A 21,608-nucleotide genomic window follows, 5' to 3' on the forward strand; every position below is an offset into this window, starting at 1 on the left:
AGTATGTAGGCTGGGTTTCTGGAAACAAGGAAGAGGAAGAAAGAAGTAAGGGTTGTTGGATCAGCAGCCAACAGTGTCCTCTTCTTGGGAGTTCAGTCATCACATGGGGCTGTTCAGAGGGCTGGGTCAGAGAGGGGCTGGGCAGATAAGGAGAGCGTCATTTAACCTGGACAGATGGACAGTGGGCAGAACCGCCCCCAACCTTAGTGCTGAACTGCTTCCCTCTGGTTCGGATGTCTTCCTTCTCACTCCATTTCCCCGCCATCCCTACCCCCTTGGCTTCCCAGCCCACAGTATCCTTTGAGCTAATCTCCTTTCCTGCAGGAAAACCAGTGCTGCAAGTACAAGTGGGGACTTTAAAGTCTTCTGCTAAGCATCCTCTCATTCTGTAATATTGAGTATTTCCAACATTTGCTTCTGTTTTTTTTTCTCCAGCTTGAGCCTGTCAGTATTTGTTTGGACTAACAAAAGAAAGAAGCCTGGGGGTACAAATGAAAAGAATAGGAGACCGCAGGTCAGGAAGGTAAAGCCCAATAAGCACTTGAAAATACTGTCCCCAAGGGATGAATGAACACATTCCCTTATACCAGGTTGAAATCCGGCCACCCAGTGACTGGATGCAAGATATGGGTTGTTTTTGGTTGCCTTTTTGTTTTTTGTTTTTTGACCCATACAGTATTTTTTCTAATTGAACCAACATTTGAAACTTAGGAGATTTCACTCAACAATGTTAGTTTTTACAGAAACAGACTCACAGACTTAGAGAACGAACTTATGGTTACCAGGGGGGAAGGGTGGGGTGGAAGGGATAGATTGCGAGTTTCCGATTGACATGTACACACTGCTATATATATATATATATATATATATATATTTTTTTTTACATTTATTTTATTTATTTTTGGCTGTGTTGGGTCTTTTGCTGCTGCGCGCGGGCTTTCTCTAGCTGTGGCGAGTGGGGCCTACTCTTCCTTGCGGTGCGCGTTCTTCTCACTGTAGTGGCTTCCCTTGTTATGGAGCACGGGCTCTAGGCACGCGGTAGTTGCAGCACACGGGCTCAGTAGTTGTGGCTTGCAGGCTCAGTAGTTGTGGGGCACGGGCTCAGGTGCTCTGTGGCATGTGGGATCTTCCCGGACCAGGGCTCGAACCCGTGTCCCCTGCATTGGCAGGTGGATTCTTAACCACTGAGCCACCAGGGAAGCACCACACTGCTATCTTTAAAATGGATAACCAACAAGGACCTGTTGTATAGCACAGGGAACTCTGCTCAATATTATATAGCAACTTAAATGGGTAAAGAATTTGAAAAAAATAGATACATGTACATGTATAACTGAATCACTCTGCTGTGCACCTGAAACTATCACAACACTGTTAATCAACTATACTCCAATATAAAATAAAAAGTTTTAAAAAATAATAATAATAAAAAATAGAGTTTTATTTTGCTCAAGCTTGTAAAAGCAGTGTCCCGGTGAACTTCAGCCCCCAACCCTGCGTGCCAGCAGGTGCTGGTGCTGATTGGACCTGGCCCATTTAGCTCACAGGCCCTCTCCAGGGTCCCCACAGGTCCCTACCTGCCTCATCTGTGTGCTTCCCCGTCAGACCTTCCAGGTATACGAACTTGGCTACCCCCAGGCTTCTGTTCTAACAGATCCTAAATGAGGGGGTTTGTGCGTGCTTTTGTTTGAGACCTGTCCTATGCTAGATGCTATTGTGAAAAGAAAGCTGAATCAAACAAGGTGTGTTGCAGCAGGGAGCTTACAGTTGGCACACGTACGTCGCCACAGATCAGAGCACCTGGGGCTGCAGCCCTGAGACCACGCTGAGGGTCCTGGGGAGGAAGAGCTTGTGTCTGGCTGGAGCAGCCGACAAAGCCTCTGGAACTGAGCAATAAGGGCAGGTGCTACGCGGTGGGGCTACAGCACTGAAAAAAATAGACAAAATGCCCTGTTATACGCAGCTTACATTCTAGTGATGGGAGACAGACCATACTCAAAATATATAAGTACGTTATACAGTATGTTTGAAGGTGTTATTAATGTGGTTTTTAATAGCTATAACAAGAACACATAAAATAATAATAAAAGACTATGTAACTACCAGTATGAAAACTCCATGAGGAAGATACAAGGATAGAAACGGCAAGTACGTTGAGGGGGAAAAAACAAAAGACAAAAACCTCTATTTGAATTGACATGTAAGCCACAAAATTGTCCAGACACGTCCCAGCTTAATTTAGATTCTGTCACAAAGCGATAATGAGCTCATTTCATAGCCGTACGTGCATGAATGCCCTCCAAAACCTGCAACATCTGTGCCAGGCTCCCGGTTCTAAGACTTCAAAGGGAAGTCTTGATGGGATGAGCCTTCCACGGGCAGCCGCCGGGAGCCAAGAGGAGTGAGGGGCAAAGAGAAGCCGACCCCTGTGATCACGTGGTAATTTACTCATTGCCTGCAGGGGGCGCCCGAGGATCGTGGTAGCCTTCCCCAGACCTGAGTCACTCAAGACCACCTTGGTAGTTTTATGCCAAAACACCAACAGAACTAATTTTTTTGTTAATTTAAACAAATAATCTGTCTTTAAAATTTAGAATAAATATATTTTTAAAGGGCATTTAAACATCTCTGACTTAAAATGAAAACCAGTTTCACCTGCCAAAGGAGCAGATCTTAAGCAAATCTCCACTCTGGGAGGCCCAGAAGAAATTCTTTCAGCTGAGATTTGATAAAAGCGTGGAGGGGAACTAGGGTCAGGGCTGCCTCGGGAGTGAGTGCCTCTTTAAATTCTCCACCTCTAGGGCCTCTCGAATGCTTGGCCCTAATCCCTTGGGGAGGCAAGATGTCCCCTCCTCCCTGCCCGCCCGCCCCACCCCCCACCCCGCTGTCGAGGGGGTGGCAGCGGCTCCCAAGGCCCACAGGGACCTGGCAAGAAATGTAAATTGAGTGAAGCCCGTTAGGGAGGGACCACTCCATCCACGGGGACTCAAAGCCACTAGAAGTTCCCCTTTTTACCAGAAATACAGATTTTCTTTTTTTTTTAAGCGAAGTCTCCTGATGTTAAACTCTTCACTCAAATCTCTTTTCAAATAAATTCTAAACTTCCATTTGTACCAACCAGATGGAGAGCTCAGGCCACCCACCCATTTGTGACCTCTGGTAAACCTCTCCAGGTGCACATCTTCTGGAATGTTCTTAGGACCAAATTTTCCATCCCTAAATGCATTTTCATGGATCAGGGACTCCATCTCTTACTGGAAAATGTCCTCCCTAGGCTGTCTGATTACTCTCTCCTGAATTCACCTCCTTCCTGCTTTGCTCTGTGATCATGAACTTCCTGTGTCCCTGCATGACTCTTGACACCCAAGGATGTCTTTAAATCTATCTTAAGATTTAATCCAACTCCTAAAGCCTTCCTTGGTTCTTGCTAACCCCTTCCATCTTTAAATTCTGCTCTTTTGGGAATTCCCTGGCGATCCAGTGTAAATTCTGCACTTGTTACACAATTTGGTACTTTTCTAAGCTACCATCGCATATGCCTTACCTTCTCTATCTTGTACTTCTTTTGACTCTTCTTGGGTAACGCAGTCAGTTTGGACTTGGCTAAGCCATTTTGTAAATGCTTTTATCACTCCCCTGCTTGAAATTCTTCACTGCCTTCTCGTTGCTCTTAATTTATAGTTTTCTTACCAGGGTCTAGCCTCCTCTCAGACTCATTTCATACTGTTTTTCCCTCCACTCACTATTCTCCATCCCCTTGGGCCTCCATTCTGTGAATGCAGCCTGGTCCCTGCTGCCTCAGAGCCTTTGCCGTTGCTAGCCCTGCTGCTCTCCGGGCCTTCTTTCTTGTTATTCACCTGGCTAAAGTCTACTCATCCTCAACACTCAACCTCTGTGTTGCTCCATCAGGGAAGCTCTCCTTTAACAGTCTACCACCCGGAAAGAGCAGTATCCCCCCACCGCTTTTTTTTTTTTCTTTTTTGCGGTACGCGGGCCTCTCACCGTTGTGGCCTCTCCCGTTGCGGAGCACAGGCTCCGGACGCGCAGGCTCGGCGGCCGTGGCTCACGGGCCCAGCCGCTCCGCGGCATGTGGGATCTTCCCGGACCGGGGCACGAACCCGCGTCCCCTGCATCGGCAGGTGGACTCTCAACCACTGCGCCACCAGGGAAGCCCGGAAGTAGCCCCCATTTAAGCACCCTTGTAGCCCTCCCCAGCACATTTTGTTTTGAACTCTGTCTCCTCGTTGTACTAGGAGCACCAAGGGAAACAAACCATGCTTGTTCCTTCATCTCTGTAATCACAACACCAACAGGGAAGTAGGTGCTTGACAAATATTAGCTAATGAATAAATAAATATGTGTATGAATGAGTGACTATGTATTTAGGAATTCATACAGTAATATATAATACAGCTGTTGATGAATTAATTCAGTAACAATGTACAAGAATCCATAGAGTATTTTCCACTCACCTTTTTTTTTTTTTTGCTAATACATCCTAGTAAAACAACGTACCTCACAAATTGTGGTCATGTGGACTCATTGCCTGAATAACAACTTGTTATAAGGAGCAGTCACGGCGTATCTTCAAATTAAAATATAAATTCCCAGGCTTCCCTGGTGGTGCAGTCGTTGAGAATCTGCCTGCCAATGCAGGGGACACGGGCTCGAGCCCTGGTCTGGGAGGATCCCACATGCCGCGGAGCAACCGGGCCCGTGAGCCACAATTACTGAGCCTGCGCGTCTGGAGCCTGTGCTCCGCAACAAGAGAGGCCGCGACAGTGAGAGGCCCGCGTACCGCAATGAAGAGTGGCCCCCGCTCGCCACAACTAGAGAGAGCCCTCGCGCAGAAACTAAGACCCAGCATAGCCATAAATAAATAAATACTTTTTTAAACTATATATATATATAAATTCCCTAGTGTGATTCATTCAGCAAGGATTCGCCCAGAACCCAGGTTGCCCTTAGCATTGAGCCAGGCAAACTCTTCACACAGATGCTGCTCATAAAAGGATCTGTTTTGCAATGAAGTGGGCACGTTACGTATTTGTGGCCATCTAGTAACTCTTGAATACGTTTCTCTATATTTGGGGGAATTTCCAGGTCATGGGTATCAACTCTCCATTCTAGAAGTCAGAACTCAATTTCCTAGCATCCCTTAAGCTAGGATGCAGGTCTGTGGATTTAGGTCCAGCCAATCAGACTCACCAGTGGGAGATTTTGCTCTTAAGAGGACCAATGAGAAGAGGTGCCAGGTGCCTGGGGAACCCACTCCTGGTGATGAGGGTGGCCCAGCAGAGGAAGCTGGGGCTCCCTGGAGCAGCAGGAAGACAGTCCTAGTAGAAGCCCTGGCCTTAGTGACTAGGGCTCGGAGGTGCTGAGATTGTAGCAGCCAGCATCCTGCAAGGTCATTTCAATGTCGTCCCTAGATGTTTGCCTCCCCCGTGGATTCCCCTGCCCTTAACAGAGTCTGTGTGCATTCTGACCCCCTTTTCCAAATTCTCCATCTGCTGAATCTACTACAGGGGTTATGCTGTTTGCCACAAAGAACCTAAAGAGATGTTATTTTTAGAGAAAAGTTATTCCTTTGTTATTGTAAGTTCAGCCAAGACAATCATGAAGGGATGGAAAGCCAAAGGGCTGTAATATTCTTTAGGCTGTTTTGCGGTGCTGCTGATGTGATAACTACAGAGGTGAAATTCTGTCTGAAAATGAAAAACTATTGGCGCACACCAATTACAGCCAGGGACCTTGGGCTGACTTTTAAGGTTTTTTATCATATATAGCACACACTCGAGTAACCTGTAGGTTGCATTTGTGTCACACTGACACAGATTTTAACGAAGAGACGACGCTGAGGGGATTAAAAAAAACACACAAAGTCAACCGCAAGCCCCCAGACCAGCACACCACCCACCACTACCACGTAATAATCAGCTATACGGGCTACATGTGTACGTGGAAAAAACAATCAAGAGAGAGAAGTGATACCTCAGCCGCTGCTTAATGCTTATAAAGCCTCGAAAGGCATCATGACTCATCTCTTTGGAGAAAGCTGGTTCGTTTTTGGCAATAAGCAAAGGATAAGATGCAGGATGTCATGGCAAACATTGCTGTCAATCATTGATGTCTCTTTAGTCTTTCTCGGAGCCAAATACCTTGCAGGCACTAAGGCTGAAGAGAGGAACAGAAAAGCAACCCCTGCCTTCATGCTCATACACGGCCACCCGGGAAGAGAGATGGATGCTTAGAAATGCTTAGAAAGCAGCTTAAGAGAATGAATGAGCACTTGATAATTCTATTCCTGGCCACCTATTCTGAGAAAATAAGTCTAAAACCAGAAATAAACGCTGTACAAGACTGGTATTAAAGCAGTTAGTTTATTAAAAAGGAAGCATTTGAACTACCTGGTGTTCAGCCTATAAGACACCCACAGTAACCTGCATTTATCACAATGACAGTTTTGAAAAGTAGTGACATGGAAATCATGCTGAAAAACAGGTAGGATGCAAAATTCCAATTCCAATTTTATTCTTAAAAACATATCTGTAGGGCTTCCCTGGTGGCACAGTGGTTGGGAGCCCGCCTGCCGATGCAGGGGACACGGGTTCGTGCCCCGGTCCGGGAGGATCCCACATGCCGCGGAGCGGCTGGGCCCGTGAGCCATGGCCGCTGGGCCTGCGCGTCCGGAGCCTGTGCTCCGCAATGGGAAAGGCCACAGCAGTGAGAGGCCCGCGTACCACAAAAGGAAAAAAAAAAAAAAAAAAAAAAAAATAAAAAAAACAAACAAACAAACAAAAAAAACATATCTGTATAGATATAGGTAGATATACTTGGAAAAACATAGACATGAAACCCATAAAAATGTTGCTATATAATAGTGATTTGATATCTAGGCGTCAGGGATTAAAGGTGACTTTACTTTGCATCTTCACAATTTCCTATATTTTCTAAATTTTTGAAAGTGAATGTGGATTACTCTTATATTCATGTAAAAATCAATATTAATATTAACTGATACATCATAATGTAAGATATAATGGTAAGTGGTCAAAGCAAGCTATAAAATGGACATATGGTGATTCTGACTAGAATTTTAAAATCTACCCATAGGTAGAATACACAGGAAGAAATGTATAAAACTATTCTCAGTAGTTGTCACTAGGTGGTGACATGAAATGCAATTATTTTTTCTTATTTGTACTGTCTCAGGTTTCATTTAATGCTTATGATTACTTTACTAATATTAGGGAAACTTCCTTTTAAAAGACATGACTGTGCTATTAACCTTCTCGATAAAGATAAAAAAGTTTAGGTAATTCTCACATTCCACCAATCACAGGACCTCAATCATCAGAAGCAAAGGATTTAAATCTAAATATGTTCTCAACATTATCTCCCCAAGTTTCTGAGAAGGAACAAGAAGCTTTCTGAGAGATTAAACAGTTAACGACATTTTTAAAATTTTTCTGTAAATTTAATCTTTAATGTGTGAGCACAAATCTCATAAAAGATGATTGCTATAAGAAATTACATTTATTCACTTAATCTGTAAATATGTTTGCTATAAGAAATTATTTTGCCAACATAACCTGTAACTAAATCTATGAACTTTTAATAATTAGCCCAATATTAAAAAGAAAGATGTAGAGATATAGATATAAGTAGATGACTCTTCTCTTGTTTGTAAGAACACTTCATAGCAGCACTATTTACAATAGCTAAGACATGGAAGCAACCTAAGTGTCCATCAACAGACAAATGGATAAAGAAGATGTGATATATATATGCACAATGGAATATTACTCAGCCATGAAATTTTGCCATTTTCAATAACATGGATGGACCGGGAGGGTATTATGCTTAGTGAAATAAGTCAGAGAAAGACAAATATTATATGATCTCACTTATATGTGGAATCTTAAAAAATGATGCAAATGAACTTATTTACAAAACAGAAACAGACTCACAGACATAGAAAACAAATTTATGGTTACCAAAGGGGAAAGGGGGGGGGAGGGATAAATTAGGAGTATGGGATTAACAGATACACACCACTATACATAAAAAATAGGTAAACAACAAGAACTTACTATATAGCACAGGGAACTGTATTCGATATCTTGTAATAACCTATAAGGGAAAAGAATCTGAAAAAGAATATATATTATTCTTTCTGTATACTGAATCACTTTGCTGTACACCTGAAACTAACACAATATTGTAGATCAACCATACTTCAATTTAAAGAAAAAAGAAAGCTTCAGACTCAGTCTTGTTTTCTCCAATACACTGCTCAGAATTAAGGGTGCCTCTAGCAGATTCAAATCCAAACACAGAACAAATACCATAATACTGTAGTTAAGAGTGAGTTGCTCTGGTGGATGTGCATGTAAATTAAAGCGGGTTCATTGAAGTGTTTTCACAGAAGTGAAGCTGAGGAATGGAGGGAGATGACACAGGGCCTGTGTTTGAAAAAGTGTTTCCCTGCTCAAACTGAGCTAAGTTATCTCTCCTCCTGAACTTTTCGATGACATGAGTCAACAGGTTCCTTATCTGCCTATGAAACTTTGGTTTAGCTTTCTGTGATTTCTAATCAAAAGAGTGTCCAATGATATATTCTGGCTACATCAGTGTCTTAACAGAGCCTGGGCAAGGGCTTGCTGCAGGGAGTCGATTTGGGGAGGTGATCCTGAGAAGGTAGGGGCTGGGGCTCAGAAAATGTTCAAAGGCAAGGACGGGAAGCTTTTCCAAGGGCTGGTCACCCAGGCTGGTTACCCTGTGGCCAACTGGAGATTATCCCTCCTGGGAACTCTTTGGAGAAATCGTGCACCATGTGTTCCAGAATTGTTCTCGCCATAGAGACGGCATTTATCCACCCATCCTTCTTTGGTCAAGGGTTGCCCTGCAGTGTCAACTCCCTTGCACTTCCAGGATTGTCCTTACATCATAATGGCTGCGAGAGCTCCTTGTACCCTGTAGCCAACAGAAAAGCCCCAAGAGGTGAGGCAGAGCTGAAGTAAGATGCACCTGTGCAGAGCTCACTGTCAGCTCAATGGCCAGAGTAAAAAGACAGGTCAAGGAAAATACAACAAGGCATTAAAGATACCCAACACTAATACCAGTTATCAGCAGGACACATTGGTCCTCTAAGATTGGACTCTACCACTTTTTACGAGCCCAGAAAAAAACAGGGCTGAATCCAGTGGAGCCCAACCAGGATTAAATATTGATGTCTCCCACCACTATTACGTAAGACTATTAAATAATCCCCTTTGGGAAATTTCCCAAAGTCTTAGGGAATTGTTTGATCTTAGGGAATTGTTCTGTTGCAGAACTGATTCAGACCAGGTGTGTGCGCGTACAAGTGGGCTTTCCCCTGAAATGAATGCATGGCCTCCCTGCCGTTCCTCGCTGGAAGAAATGGTCCTGGATCTCACAAATGAGAGCGAGGGAGGTCAACTTTAGATCAGGTGAAGAAAAACCTTATTTTTCTCACCTTGACCCAGAGTTTAAGGAGATGAGGGAAGCGGGAGTGATCCTGGCCTTCCTCACTCCCTCATTCATTCACCACATACTTACTGAATGTTACCGGGACGCACCACATCATTTGCAGGGCTCAGCGCAAAACGAAAATGGGGGAACCCCTTGTTCAAACCTTATTAAGAATTTCAATATGGCAACAGCAGAGCATTAAACCAAGTGTGGAAATCTTCTGAATGAGGGGCGCTGTGTGACACAGGGCACACGTGACCCCTGAAAGTCATCTATGGGTCAGACATTGTGCAAAGTTTCAGGCATATGTTGGCAAACAAAGCACACATGGCACCTGTCCTCATGGGGCTTCAAGTCCAGGCTAGGATTTATGTTGTTCCTTCCACCAGGATCCTTTCCTGGGTATCTTTCACAGTCTGAGCCCTTGCTATAGTGAGTTTGATTCTAGTAATAAATACTTTTTCATGCAGCCTCTTCCCTAAATCTCTGGAGCCCAAATGAAGAATCACGGATCCATTCCAGGGCAGGGTGTGGGCACAGATGGCAATGTCAAGGGTGGTCAGGTGTGTCTCTGGGAAGCACGTTGGTCTCCAAGGAGCAGCTTCCCAGGGGATTGTCGAGTATAGTTTTAACATTAGCAGCAGTTGATTTATAACCTGATTTACAACCCAACTGCTGAGTTTTCTGTGACTCCATGGAGTTCCCGGTTCACCACGTAGGACGGACGTTCCCACCACTCCTGCGGCCTTCGGACCTGAGCACGTAACATAGCTCCCCCATCCGCACAGGCTCCAAAGATTCTGAGTCCAGGACCACTGAACTCCTGGATACTCCTCTGCTAATATTTACAATATTCCTCACATGCATTTTCAGAGAACATCTCTCTGCAGCTTCAAAAGCTTGTCAAACGCCAGGATCTGCATAGGGAACAAGAGCTTCCAGAACCAGCTCAAGCCCCGACTGGTTCTCCTGAATTGGGAACAAAGGCCAGGTGCCGCCATGGGAGGTGGTGAATGGGGCTCAGGTGCAGGAAGTACCATTCCTGACTCAGGTGTTCTAAGTCCGGGACTTCCTGTTCCTGCCCCGCAGTGGATAACGCTCTTTACATTACAGGAATTTGTATTTCCCGTCACTGGATTGGATGAATTGCACTTAACCATGTTCTTACCTGTGGGATCTTTCACCTTAGCTTATGTTATGATGGGATCAGTAAGTTAATGATTAAAATTGTAGGTATTCTTCTCGGAAGATCTTAATTCTAAAGGAGCATCTTCACCTGCTGGAAATGCTGCAAAGCAATTCTAGTTAAAATGTAACAAAAGAGGGCTCCCCTGGTGGCGCAGTGGTTGAGAGTCCACCTGCCGATGCAAGGGACATGGGTTCGTGCCCCGATCCGGGAGGATCCCACATGCCGCTGGGCCCGTGAGCCGTGGCCGCTGAGCCTGCGCGTCCAGAGCCTGTGCTCCGCAACGGGAGAGGCCACAGAAGTAAGAGGCCTGCGTACCGCAAGAAAAAAAAAAAAGGCTCTAATTTATACCTAAAAGTATAATGCTTTATGATGAAGTAGTAGATATTTTTACTTTCAAAAGTGATTGCTTTTTGTATGTATATTATACTTAAAGAAAAGTTTTCTTTTTAAACAATTTCCACTATTTTTTTTCTCTGGGTGATATGATTATAGGTGATTTTTGTTGGCTTATTTTAAATTTTGTTGCATTTCATAACTGCTAAGAATGAGCTGCTAAAGCTTTAATTCTTTCTCTGAATCCCACATAAAAAACTTTCTCCAAAATCAGTGATCACATAATTAGTTGATAAAAGGAATATTATCCACCTGGCGCTCCAGCACAAATGCTCTTCTGACCAGAAAGGAGCTGCCTACTTCAACCCACACAGGGAGATAACATTGTTCTCCTAAGCAAAAGAAACCAGTTTCAAAAGCTTCCAAGTTAACCCAGAACAAAATGAGGAAATTTAGCTGAGACCATTTTAAGGAAAAATGCTTACTCACCATAAACCTACCTCCATTTAGTTATTTCCTCTTTCTTGGCTCCCTAAGAAGTTTGGAGTAGGCATGGGAGGTGAAACCTGTGGGGTCATCAGTATCCATCTGCAGGATGTCATTTATTCTGAATGAGAGTGAGGATGACTTTTGTGAACAATCTTGGACCTCAAATTCAGATCCCCAGAGAGGTATGAAAATGTGTAATCCAATAGCTGCTTGAGAAATAAAAATGCCTAAGCAGTTTGAGCCTTAAGAATGTGAAAGCAAGAATACTATTCAAATACTGCGCTGCTATTCAAATGATACCAGCTGAGTATCACTCTGGGTCATTGTGTCCTGCAGCGCTGGTGCTGAGGAGGATTTAGTGGTAGGTTTCTGTTTTGGAATCCTTCCACATCCCAAGCTTGGCCATTCAGCCTGTTTTGCAAACCCCTGTCCAATGCCAGATAAATCCCTCATTGATTAGCATAGCCAGGGCCAGTTTCTGTTGCTTACAACCCAAAGATTCTGAACTGCTACGAAATCCACAAGTGTATTCTCCACCAGGAACTGTTAGGCCCTCAGGGCTCTTTCTTCATTTCTGCTCTCTGATCAGCTGCTTCAACTTTCTTCATCTCTGCAAACCTGCTTCCTCCTCTGCTTCAAGTTATATGGAGGGGCAGAAGATGATCCCCCCATAACTTCTGCACAGGTGGATGGGCTGTTTCCAAAATCCCAGATCAATGCTTCAGAGTAAGAATCCAAATGGCCTGCATGGGTCTATTGTCCACCCCTCCTGGTCAGTCAGTGGCCAAAACCCATTGTCACGCTGTGCCATCATCCCTGCCAAGGGCCCAGGCCTGGTGGGGTGAGTGAGAAAAACCATTTCCAGACAGTGGGGCAGAGATGTGCCCCTTCACAGGCTGGCAAACAGTGCCGAAGAAATCCCCTTCATCCAAGATGTCATTGTTACTTTCAGAATGATTTCCTGCTCTCCAAAATGTAACCCCAGAAAATTTCTCTGCCTCTTCACCTCTACCTCCAGTTTTTTTTCCCAAGCTCTTCCTAATCCTTTATCATGTTAATCTATGCATGTTTAATCCCTTCCTACTTTTGTAGAGCTTCCATAAGTGACATTTCCCTTGAAGCATTTATTTTTTAAAGTGAATATGGCATTTTTTTCCATGCCCCAATACTTTTCTTTTCTTTTCTTTTTTTTAAAATTTATTTATTTTTGGCTGCATTGGGTCTTCGTTGCTGCGCGTGGGCTTTCTCTAGTTGCAGCGAGCAGGGGCTACTCTTCATTGCGGTGCGCAAGCTTCTCATTGTGGTGGCTTCTCTTGTTGCAGGGCATGGGCTCTAGGCGCACGGGCTCAGTAGTTGTGGCTCGTGGGCTCTAGAGCACAGGCTCAGTAGTTGTGGTGAATGGACTTAGTTGCTCTGTGGCATGTGGGATCTCCCCAGACCAGGGCTCAAACCCATGTCCCCTGCATTGGCAGGCAGGTTCTTAACCACTGCACCACCAGGGAAATCTGCCTGGAAGCATTTCTACTGTCTTTACCATTTGGTTTTTAACCCTGGCTCACATTTTTGTCTTTCGACATGGGCTTCCTTGAGTCATGATTTTGGGAAGCTCTGCTTTGGGATCTGAGATCACAGCCTGGTACCAGGCATGCACCTCTTAGGGTGTTTCATAAGATTGTCAGACAGCAGAGACCATAATTTTGTAAATGGTGCAAAGATAGTTTCTTGAATATTCATTGGTAAATAAAACGGTAGGGGTTAGTCACTTTAGAGAGCGGGCTTGGTCTTATGTGCCTTCACTCACTGTCTTAATTAAAATATCCGGGTTCATTTTACCTGATGTGAAAAAAAAAATTGGTCTATTTATATCTCGTGGGCCATAAGCATTAAGGTAACAGAGGGACACAGAAGAATATTGTAGTTGGGGATAAAGGGAAAAGTGCCTGACACTGATACGAGTGATTCTCAAAAATTTGAATTTCACACCCCCATAAATTTTTAAAAATATGGATTGGGGGAGCATCAGAGAGCTGCCAACTTTTTATTTTGCTAAGGAAGGACACAAAACCAAGGAAGGTTAAATCTAAAACCAAAACCATAAAAGCAAAGATTTGCCATGTAAAAGAAAAGAGCAGAAACAGAATAAAAAACAATCCTTCCCAATAAAGTTGATAAACTTGTTCCAACTTTTAAAAATCCCAGGCCAACGAAGCAACAGACCACCCAGAAAAACCTTCCAGTGAACCTGCATTTGGAATCTGCTGCAGGACACAGTCTACCTTTCCAGAGTGTAGCTTTTAAAAGGGGGCCAAAAAACAGCACTTCTGTTGGAATTCTTTCCTCCCTCACCCTTGGTTTCCTACAGAAGAGACAGCATGCTCCCCCCATCTGAGTGTGGTGTCTTCCTGTGCATTAAGTTCCAGCCGGAAGCAAAGCAGAGCCTTATACTACCTGCTTGCCATGGGCCATGTGCCAATAAGAGCCTAAGTGGTGTCCACACAACCACCCATGAGCTTGGCAATAGCCTCCTTTTCACTGATAAGGAAGCCAAGGCTGGAAAAAGTGATTCCACTTGCCAATAGTCATAGAACTTGATGAATCCTGAAGCTGAAATTTGCACCCAAGTACATCTGATGCCCAAGTCTATTTTCTCCTCTAAGATAAAGACAAGGATTTGGACAACGAAGCGATGCACGCACTTTCCTTTTAGAGAAAAGCTATTTTATTGAACTACTTGTTTTATGTTTTAGACCCCAGAAAATGTCACCAGCCCTGTGGCCTAGTCATGGTACTCATCCTGTTGAATAACAATATATCTGAGTCACTTATACCTCATGGAGCAAAAACACGTGACGAGCTCTATATGTGATTGAATGGTTTTGAAATCAAGTCACAAGCTCAGGCATGAGGATACTATATTTATTTATGTTGGCGAGATTAACTGACTGTGAATGTTGTATAAGTAAAAGTGAATGGACGGACACCGTGGGGACACTATTGTTGATGAAACGTGGAGGACTCATTGCTCACAAGTCTCAGAGCAGGGCGAGGGGTGGAGGTCTTCTTGTGCATTCCATAAAATGGCTATTTATGTCAATGAAAAATAATTTCCCTCCATCCCCATACCTTCAGACACCTGTCCAAGTCTGAATTTAATTTTTCTCCATTCACATGTTGCCTTGCCCCTGCATAGGTGGAATTCTCATTGAGCTCTATGAGTAGAGATTCTTCTGCCCCTGAAAATACACTCTGACCTTCTACAGATGCCTCAGATTCCCTTCGCAGGGATTTCTCAGTCCCTTAGAGAAAGGGCTTCCTTTGAGGATATGCTTGTGCGAGAGACCAATTCAGAATGAGGTCGATAGCACTCTCAGCTTCCTTTCTGAGAGCTGATTTGGATAAAAGAAAGGGTAACAGAGTGAGTGTGCATTGGACATGACGAAAACACATAAAGAGCCATTTATTTTGTATTTATTTACTGCTGGCCAAGCACTATTCTAGGTGCTTTCCATGAATTAACTCAATCACTTTAATAGACTTAGGAGGTAGGTATGATCATACTCCATGTTTTATAGATGAAGAAACTGAGACACAGAGATTCTGAGCCGTCTGTTCAAGGTTGCACAGCCAGAAAGTAGGGTAGCTGGACTTAAACTTGGCTTAAATCAACCCCTTGTAACCACTACATTAAGCAGGCCATCGAGATGCGGTGGCAGAGGTGCTGAATACAACCTTGGAAGGTCTGATAGCAACATAATGTTTAGTGTGACTGTATTAGCCAGTATTTTCTAAGATGCAAGAGGAGAAACCCAGGTCAAAATGGAATTGGCAAAAATGAGGAATGTGTTGGCCCCTGAGCAGAAAATCAGGAATGGATGGATACATGGTCCCAAACGATACCATCAGGATTTGATGTTCCCTTTCCCTCACCTCCACTTCTTGGCTCTGCTTTCCTCTGACTTGGCTTTGCCCTAAGGGCAGCCTTCTCTACATGATGGCACCCAACCAATTTGGGCTCTCAGCTACCCCTCCCCGTGGAAAGAGTCTTCTCTCTCCCAGTTGCTCCAGCAAAAGTCCCAGAATTCACTGATTTGACTGACTTGGGTCATGAGCTCATTCCAGGTGGATGCACCCCATCTTACCCAAGGGGATGGAATATGCTGATTGGTCCTAAATCGTGATGCCTCCCTTGGAGTAGGAGATAACCCTACAGAGCGCTGGTGGGAGAAGCAACACCTCCAAGAGAAGTCAGAAGACAGCCCGGGTGCTGGGTTCAAAACCCATAAAGGTTCATCACGCTGATCCCAGCTCTGTTTTATTTTAAACACATGTCCTCAGAACAATTCTATTTCTCAGGAGCTGGAAGACAAAAGGCCACGTGCCTCTAAACGTAGCGCTCAAGAGCATTTTGGGCAGCGTTTGGTTGATCAAACGACTCACAGGTAACTTCTATGTGCAACATTTCAGGACCTGAGAAATTGACCAAGTTCACTCCTTCCTGATGCTTCCCTTACAGAAGCTGGTTCCACCTGTGAACTGGGGAAAGTATGGAAGATGGTCTTAATAGCATCATTCAATTTAATTCTTCCTTTAAGCAACTCGTGTTTATTTAAGTACTTTTAACATTCACACCTGTGCCACCAAACAAAACCTTGAAATAATAAAACGCCTCTGTAATACTAGAGCATGGCACCCAGGAACCCTTTAATAATTAGGTTTAGAGATGACAGTAGGAGATACCGTCCCTTTGTCTTTAGGGTGAAATAAAATATATTTGTGTTTCTGATCAGGATTCTTTGTGTGATTATCTGTGTGGGTCTCCTTCAGCTGTTAGCTGTGAAGGACCTGTCCCTGGTCCTCCAGGTCTTAGCGAGCCCAACTACGTCTCATAATTGAAGTCTGAGCTCAAATATTAGTTCCTTAGGAAGACCTTTGCGGATAACCAAAGCACAGTAACCATACGTAACCCGATTTTATCTCCATCCCATCTCCCTATTTTGTGCCTATCTGAAATTATTCTATTTCTTTGATTACACGTGTGTTGTCTGTCACGTGAGCTCCAAGAAGCCAGAGGCCTTGTCTGTGTTATCCCTCATTGTATCTCCAGTGCCAAGAATGGTGCCGGGCACATAGTAGGTGCTCAGTAACCATTTGTGGAATAACTCCACTTCCAAAGAATTCCATTCTACCTGGATAGAGTAAAAAACAAAACAAGAGACCACCGGAAATGTACATTAAATTATTTTTTAACAGAAAAGCCCATTATTCTGGAGGAATCTCAGTGTTCATGTAAACATACAAGAGCCCGGACTATTCTCTCCAAGTTGCAATGAGGTTGGACTCTGACTGTCATTTGATATCACCAGGAACTAGAATACAGGAATTTGCATAGCTGTTCTCTTTCGGTGGAAAAATCAGGTGATGAGATCTGAACGGTGAGGGCTATTTGGCTTTTGCTGCTACACATAGGCTGCCTAAGTACTCTGCTAGCTAAACGTCCCCCCCCCAAAGATAAAAGGACTCTTCTAGAGTTTCCTTGTTTTAGAATTGCTCACCTGGCCCAACTCATGAATATTGGCAAACAACTGGATATCCACTTACATTCTTTCTGGAGTTTATCCACCCTGACGATGGAGGTACTTTCCATCAGTTCCGTTTAAAGCGCCAATCCAGTGTGGAAGTACACATGTAGTGGTTCAAGCTCTGGCAAAACACAATCAGAGCTCAATAATCTTTCATCCAAGTCAACAGCCATAGGAAGATATGTCAAGGCAGGCTCTTGACAAACAGGAACAAAACAGAATGTACTCTGGGTCCAAAATAATTAGCAGTGATAATCCTGTCATGGAATTTCCCTGATTTTCACCCTGACGGAATTAGCCAAGTTACATCATGCAGGAAAGCATAGAATGGGGACCCATGTGATGATGAAATTTTTTTAAAAAATTTATTTATTTTATTTATTTATTTTTGGCTGCGTTGGGTGTTCGTTGCTGTGTGCACGTGGGCTTTCTCTAGTTGTGGCGAGTGGGGGCTACTCTACGTTGTGGTGCACAGGCTTCTCATTGCAGTGGCTTCTCTTGTTGCAGAGCACGGGCTCTAGGCATGCGGGCTTCAGTGGTTGTGGCACTCGGGCTCAGTAGTTGTGGCCCGTGGGCTCTAGAGCGCAGGCTCAGTAGTTGTGGCACACTGGCTTAGCTGCTCTGTGGCACGTGGGATTTTCCTGGACCAGGGCTCGAACCCATGTCCCCTGCATTGGCAGGCGGATTCTTAACCACTGTGCCACCAGGGAAGCCCTGATGATGTAATTTTAAGAGTTAATTATGAAACGTATATGGTACTGTTGACTTAAAAACATTATACATGAGAGTTATTTGGGGAAAAATGAGGGCTGCAGCCCAGGAGACAGCGTTTCAGATAGCTCTGAGGTGAGGGGAGGGGCCAGGATATATAGGAGTTTTGCAACAAAGAGCAGGTAATTGGGAACATCAAAAGATTATGGTTAAATAAAGAAAACCAGATATCTCAAGTTAAGGAATTTAGCGCTTTTCTATGTATGGGAAGATACAAGAGTCTGGTCACTGAAATCATTCCTTTGATATGCACCTTAGCTGTCTGGGGCCTGCATTTTCACATCCTGAGTTTCCTCTGGGCTCACCAGCTCACGTCGGAGGGCTGCAATCATTGGTGACTGTGACATCCTTTGTTTATTGATATGGCAGGAAATATTCCATTTATAAATATTCCATTTATCAGCACCAATGGAATTTTTCAAAATCAATGGATTTTTTTTCATTAGCCAGCTTAGCTTGACTCTGGACCAGACAGTTATATCTAGATCTTCCAAAATTAATACTACTACTACTACTGCTAATAATAATAATAGTAACTGCTAATACTTACTGAGTATTTACCAATGTAAAAAACACTATTCAAAATATTAACTCATTTAACTGATTTCTCCATTTTTATGTGGAGATGCTCTATTACTTTAAAGAGGGCACATCTACATAACGACCTCGATTTCCCCAGACATTTCTGAAGAAAGAAAAAAGGAAATAAAATGTCTCTTTATATATAAAGTTTGTAATTAAACACAGGAACTGTGTTTCACCAGAACCACAGAATCAACCAAATAGAACAAGTACAGCTGTAACACAAAAGGCATTTAATCTTTGTTAGTTTGCAATATGTTATTTGACAATTATTTACTGAGCACCTTGACTGATCCAAGCATAGTTATAGGTACTAAGAATACAGCAGGGGGCTTTCCTGGTGGCGCAGTGGTTGAGAATCCGCCTGCCGATGCAGGGGACACGGGTTCGTGCCCCGGTCTGGGAAGATCCCACATGCCGCGGAGCGGCTGGACCCGTGAGCCATGGCCGCTGAGCCTGCGCGTCCGGAGCCTGTGCTCCGCAACAGGAGAGGCCACAGCAGTGAGAGGCCCGCCTAGCACACACACACAAAACAAACAAACAAACAAAAAAAACCCCCAAAAAAAACAACAAAAAAAAGAATACAGCAGAAGACAGACAGTCTTCCTGCCGTCAGGGACCTCCTGAAGCAAGCTAGACCTCAAGTTACAACATAAAACTACAATGTTATAATAACATATAAGAGCCACTATTATTATTCCCATTTTGCAGATGAGGACAAGGTGAACCAGTTTGGTAATATGTAGCATGGTGGATTCAAACTCAGGTCTGGCTTAAACTCTATAAGAAACAAGCTTACTCACACAAAATGGGAAATAACACTTAACTTACCAATTGTGTGAGTAGAGATACAAAATATCTGGCAGACACATAGTAGCTCTTCAATAAATTATAATTTTGGGGGGTTTCCCTGGCGGTCCAGTGGTTAAGACTGCGCTTCCACTGCAGGGGGCACAGGTTCAATCCCTGGTCAGGGAACTAAGATCTCATATGCCTCATGATGTGGCCTAAATAAATAAATAAATAATAGTATGTAGTAAGAGTAAAATGACATAAACTTGAGTGCATACCTGTGTTTTTCATCTCCCTAGAAATGAACCTGCTCTTTTAACGAACTTTTACAAAAGTTCTCTCCATGTAACTCATTTTGGAGGCTTTAAGATACATTTTTTCATAGTATAATTTACCAACAGGGCTGAATTCTACTCAGAAATCATCAAGCATATACAGGAGCCAAATGGACGTTTGTGAAGACAATGGTTGATTGCACTTCGGCTGATATTTCAAATATTCATCTTAACCTTCCTAAGACGTAAGTATAGTAACCCCCAATTTTATGAATGAGGAAACTCGGCTCAGAGAGGTTAAATAATTTGCCTAAGGTCACACAGCTAGTGAGTGGTAGAGCCTTGGCTTCAACCTAAACTGTTGAAAGCCAAGCTATTCTTTTTGTCATATAGAATTGCTTCCTATATGACACTCAAATAAAACCCTCCGGGATTTTCCAATGATCTCTTCCTCAGAAAACAAAGAATGTATTGATACAAATCTTTCTCTTTTCATTTGGCAATGAGGAAATCATCAATGATCAATTGCCTATTATGTGCTTATTGGATGCTGGCCAAGGTAAACAGCACTGTGTCATTTGCTCTAGGAGAGACAAAAAAAAAAAAGGAGACAATGTCTGTAATTTCAAGAATTTTTTGTGTGTGTCTAATTAGGCAGGAAACCCCAAGACAAATGCAACAGAGATTATGACCTTCATTATTTGAGAGCCCAAACCCTGTTAATTCTTATTAATGTTAACAATAAACATTTTAGAACCTTTACTATATGCCAAGGACTTTCAGTGCTTTCTCATCCTCAGAAAAACCCTATTGGGTAGGTACTCTCATTATCAGCACTTTGAGATGAGCTACCTGAGCCTGACAGAGGTAAAAGTAAATTATCACTGGTTGATCTGGCTCCTAAGTGGCTGAGCTGGGATTTGAACTCACCAGCATTTCTTTGTTAGTCTTCCTCTGGCTTTATTCAATTATACAGTTTCCTGAGTCAAAACTACAGTATTAAGTTGAACACTCGGTATATCAACTGAGACATCTATGTTGCCTCTCTTGTATGTCGTTTGCAAAAACCATGGCACACAATAGAGTAATATTGTAGGTAATATTCACTGAGCATTTTACTGTGCTAAGAACTGTATTTGTATTATGCTCACAGCAACCCCACAAGATTGGCTATTTTTATCACTCTTATTTCCAGGAGACTTGACCTTTACTGTGTGGTTGGTTCTAACACCATCCATTCGACAGATGTGGAAAGTAAGTCCTTCAAGTTTCCACAATCAGTAAGTGGGTATAAAACACACCCGCTAGTTTAGCCAAAGCTCTGAAGCACAAAACTATGTATTAACATTTGATATATTTTAGAGAGTGCTGTGTTTCTCAGCACAGAGAAATCAGCCGTTGCCCTCTTCGGGACCCTCAACCTCACCCTCATCACACAAGCTCACACAAATGCGCATGTGTGCACACACACACACACACACACACACACAGAGAGAATTTTGTCATCTGCGATCGCTTGGTGTGAGGGCTGGAGTAAAACGATCCATTAAGGACTTGGTAAGATTTCCCAGAACAAAACAGAGGGCCTGGGCCTGTCTTGGTAATAATGATGGTGGGCCTTTACCAGGCGCTTCAAGATCTCTCATTAGTAATTCCCAGCAACTGACTCACAGGAGCTCAGTAATAAGCAAGAGAGGAGGCCAAGGGAGGAAGAGTGAGTTTCTGGGAGGGGGTGGGGCCTCAAAGTAGTCATTTTGTATTTAGCTGCACCTCATCAAAGACAGGTATGTGTTGATGTCAACCAAGTTTTAAAGAACCAGCACTGCTTTCTTCTGCAATCCGGGACTTTCTCCACTGGACATGAAAAAACAATTTACATGAAAAAACAATTTCTCTGAAATAGGAATTTTCTTGCTGGCTATTATGAGACTAACGACTGCCTGCACTTCTAAGTATCTATTTGGAGTTTATAAAGCAAAATGACGCTAAGCTCATGTGAAAACCTAGCAAATGTGAAATAATTTTCCTTTCTGCTTAAGCACACCTGCAGAGACAGAAAGAAAAGAAAACACAGCCGGGGGTGGGGGGTGGGCAGATAACTCA

This window comes from Kogia breviceps, chromosome 14 (genome assembly GCF_026419965.1).
Source record: "Kogia breviceps isolate mKogBre1 chromosome 14, mKogBre1 haplotype 1, whole genome shotgun sequence".
Lineage (NCBI taxonomy): Eukaryota > Metazoa > Chordata > Mammalia > Artiodactyla > Physeteridae > Kogia > Kogia breviceps.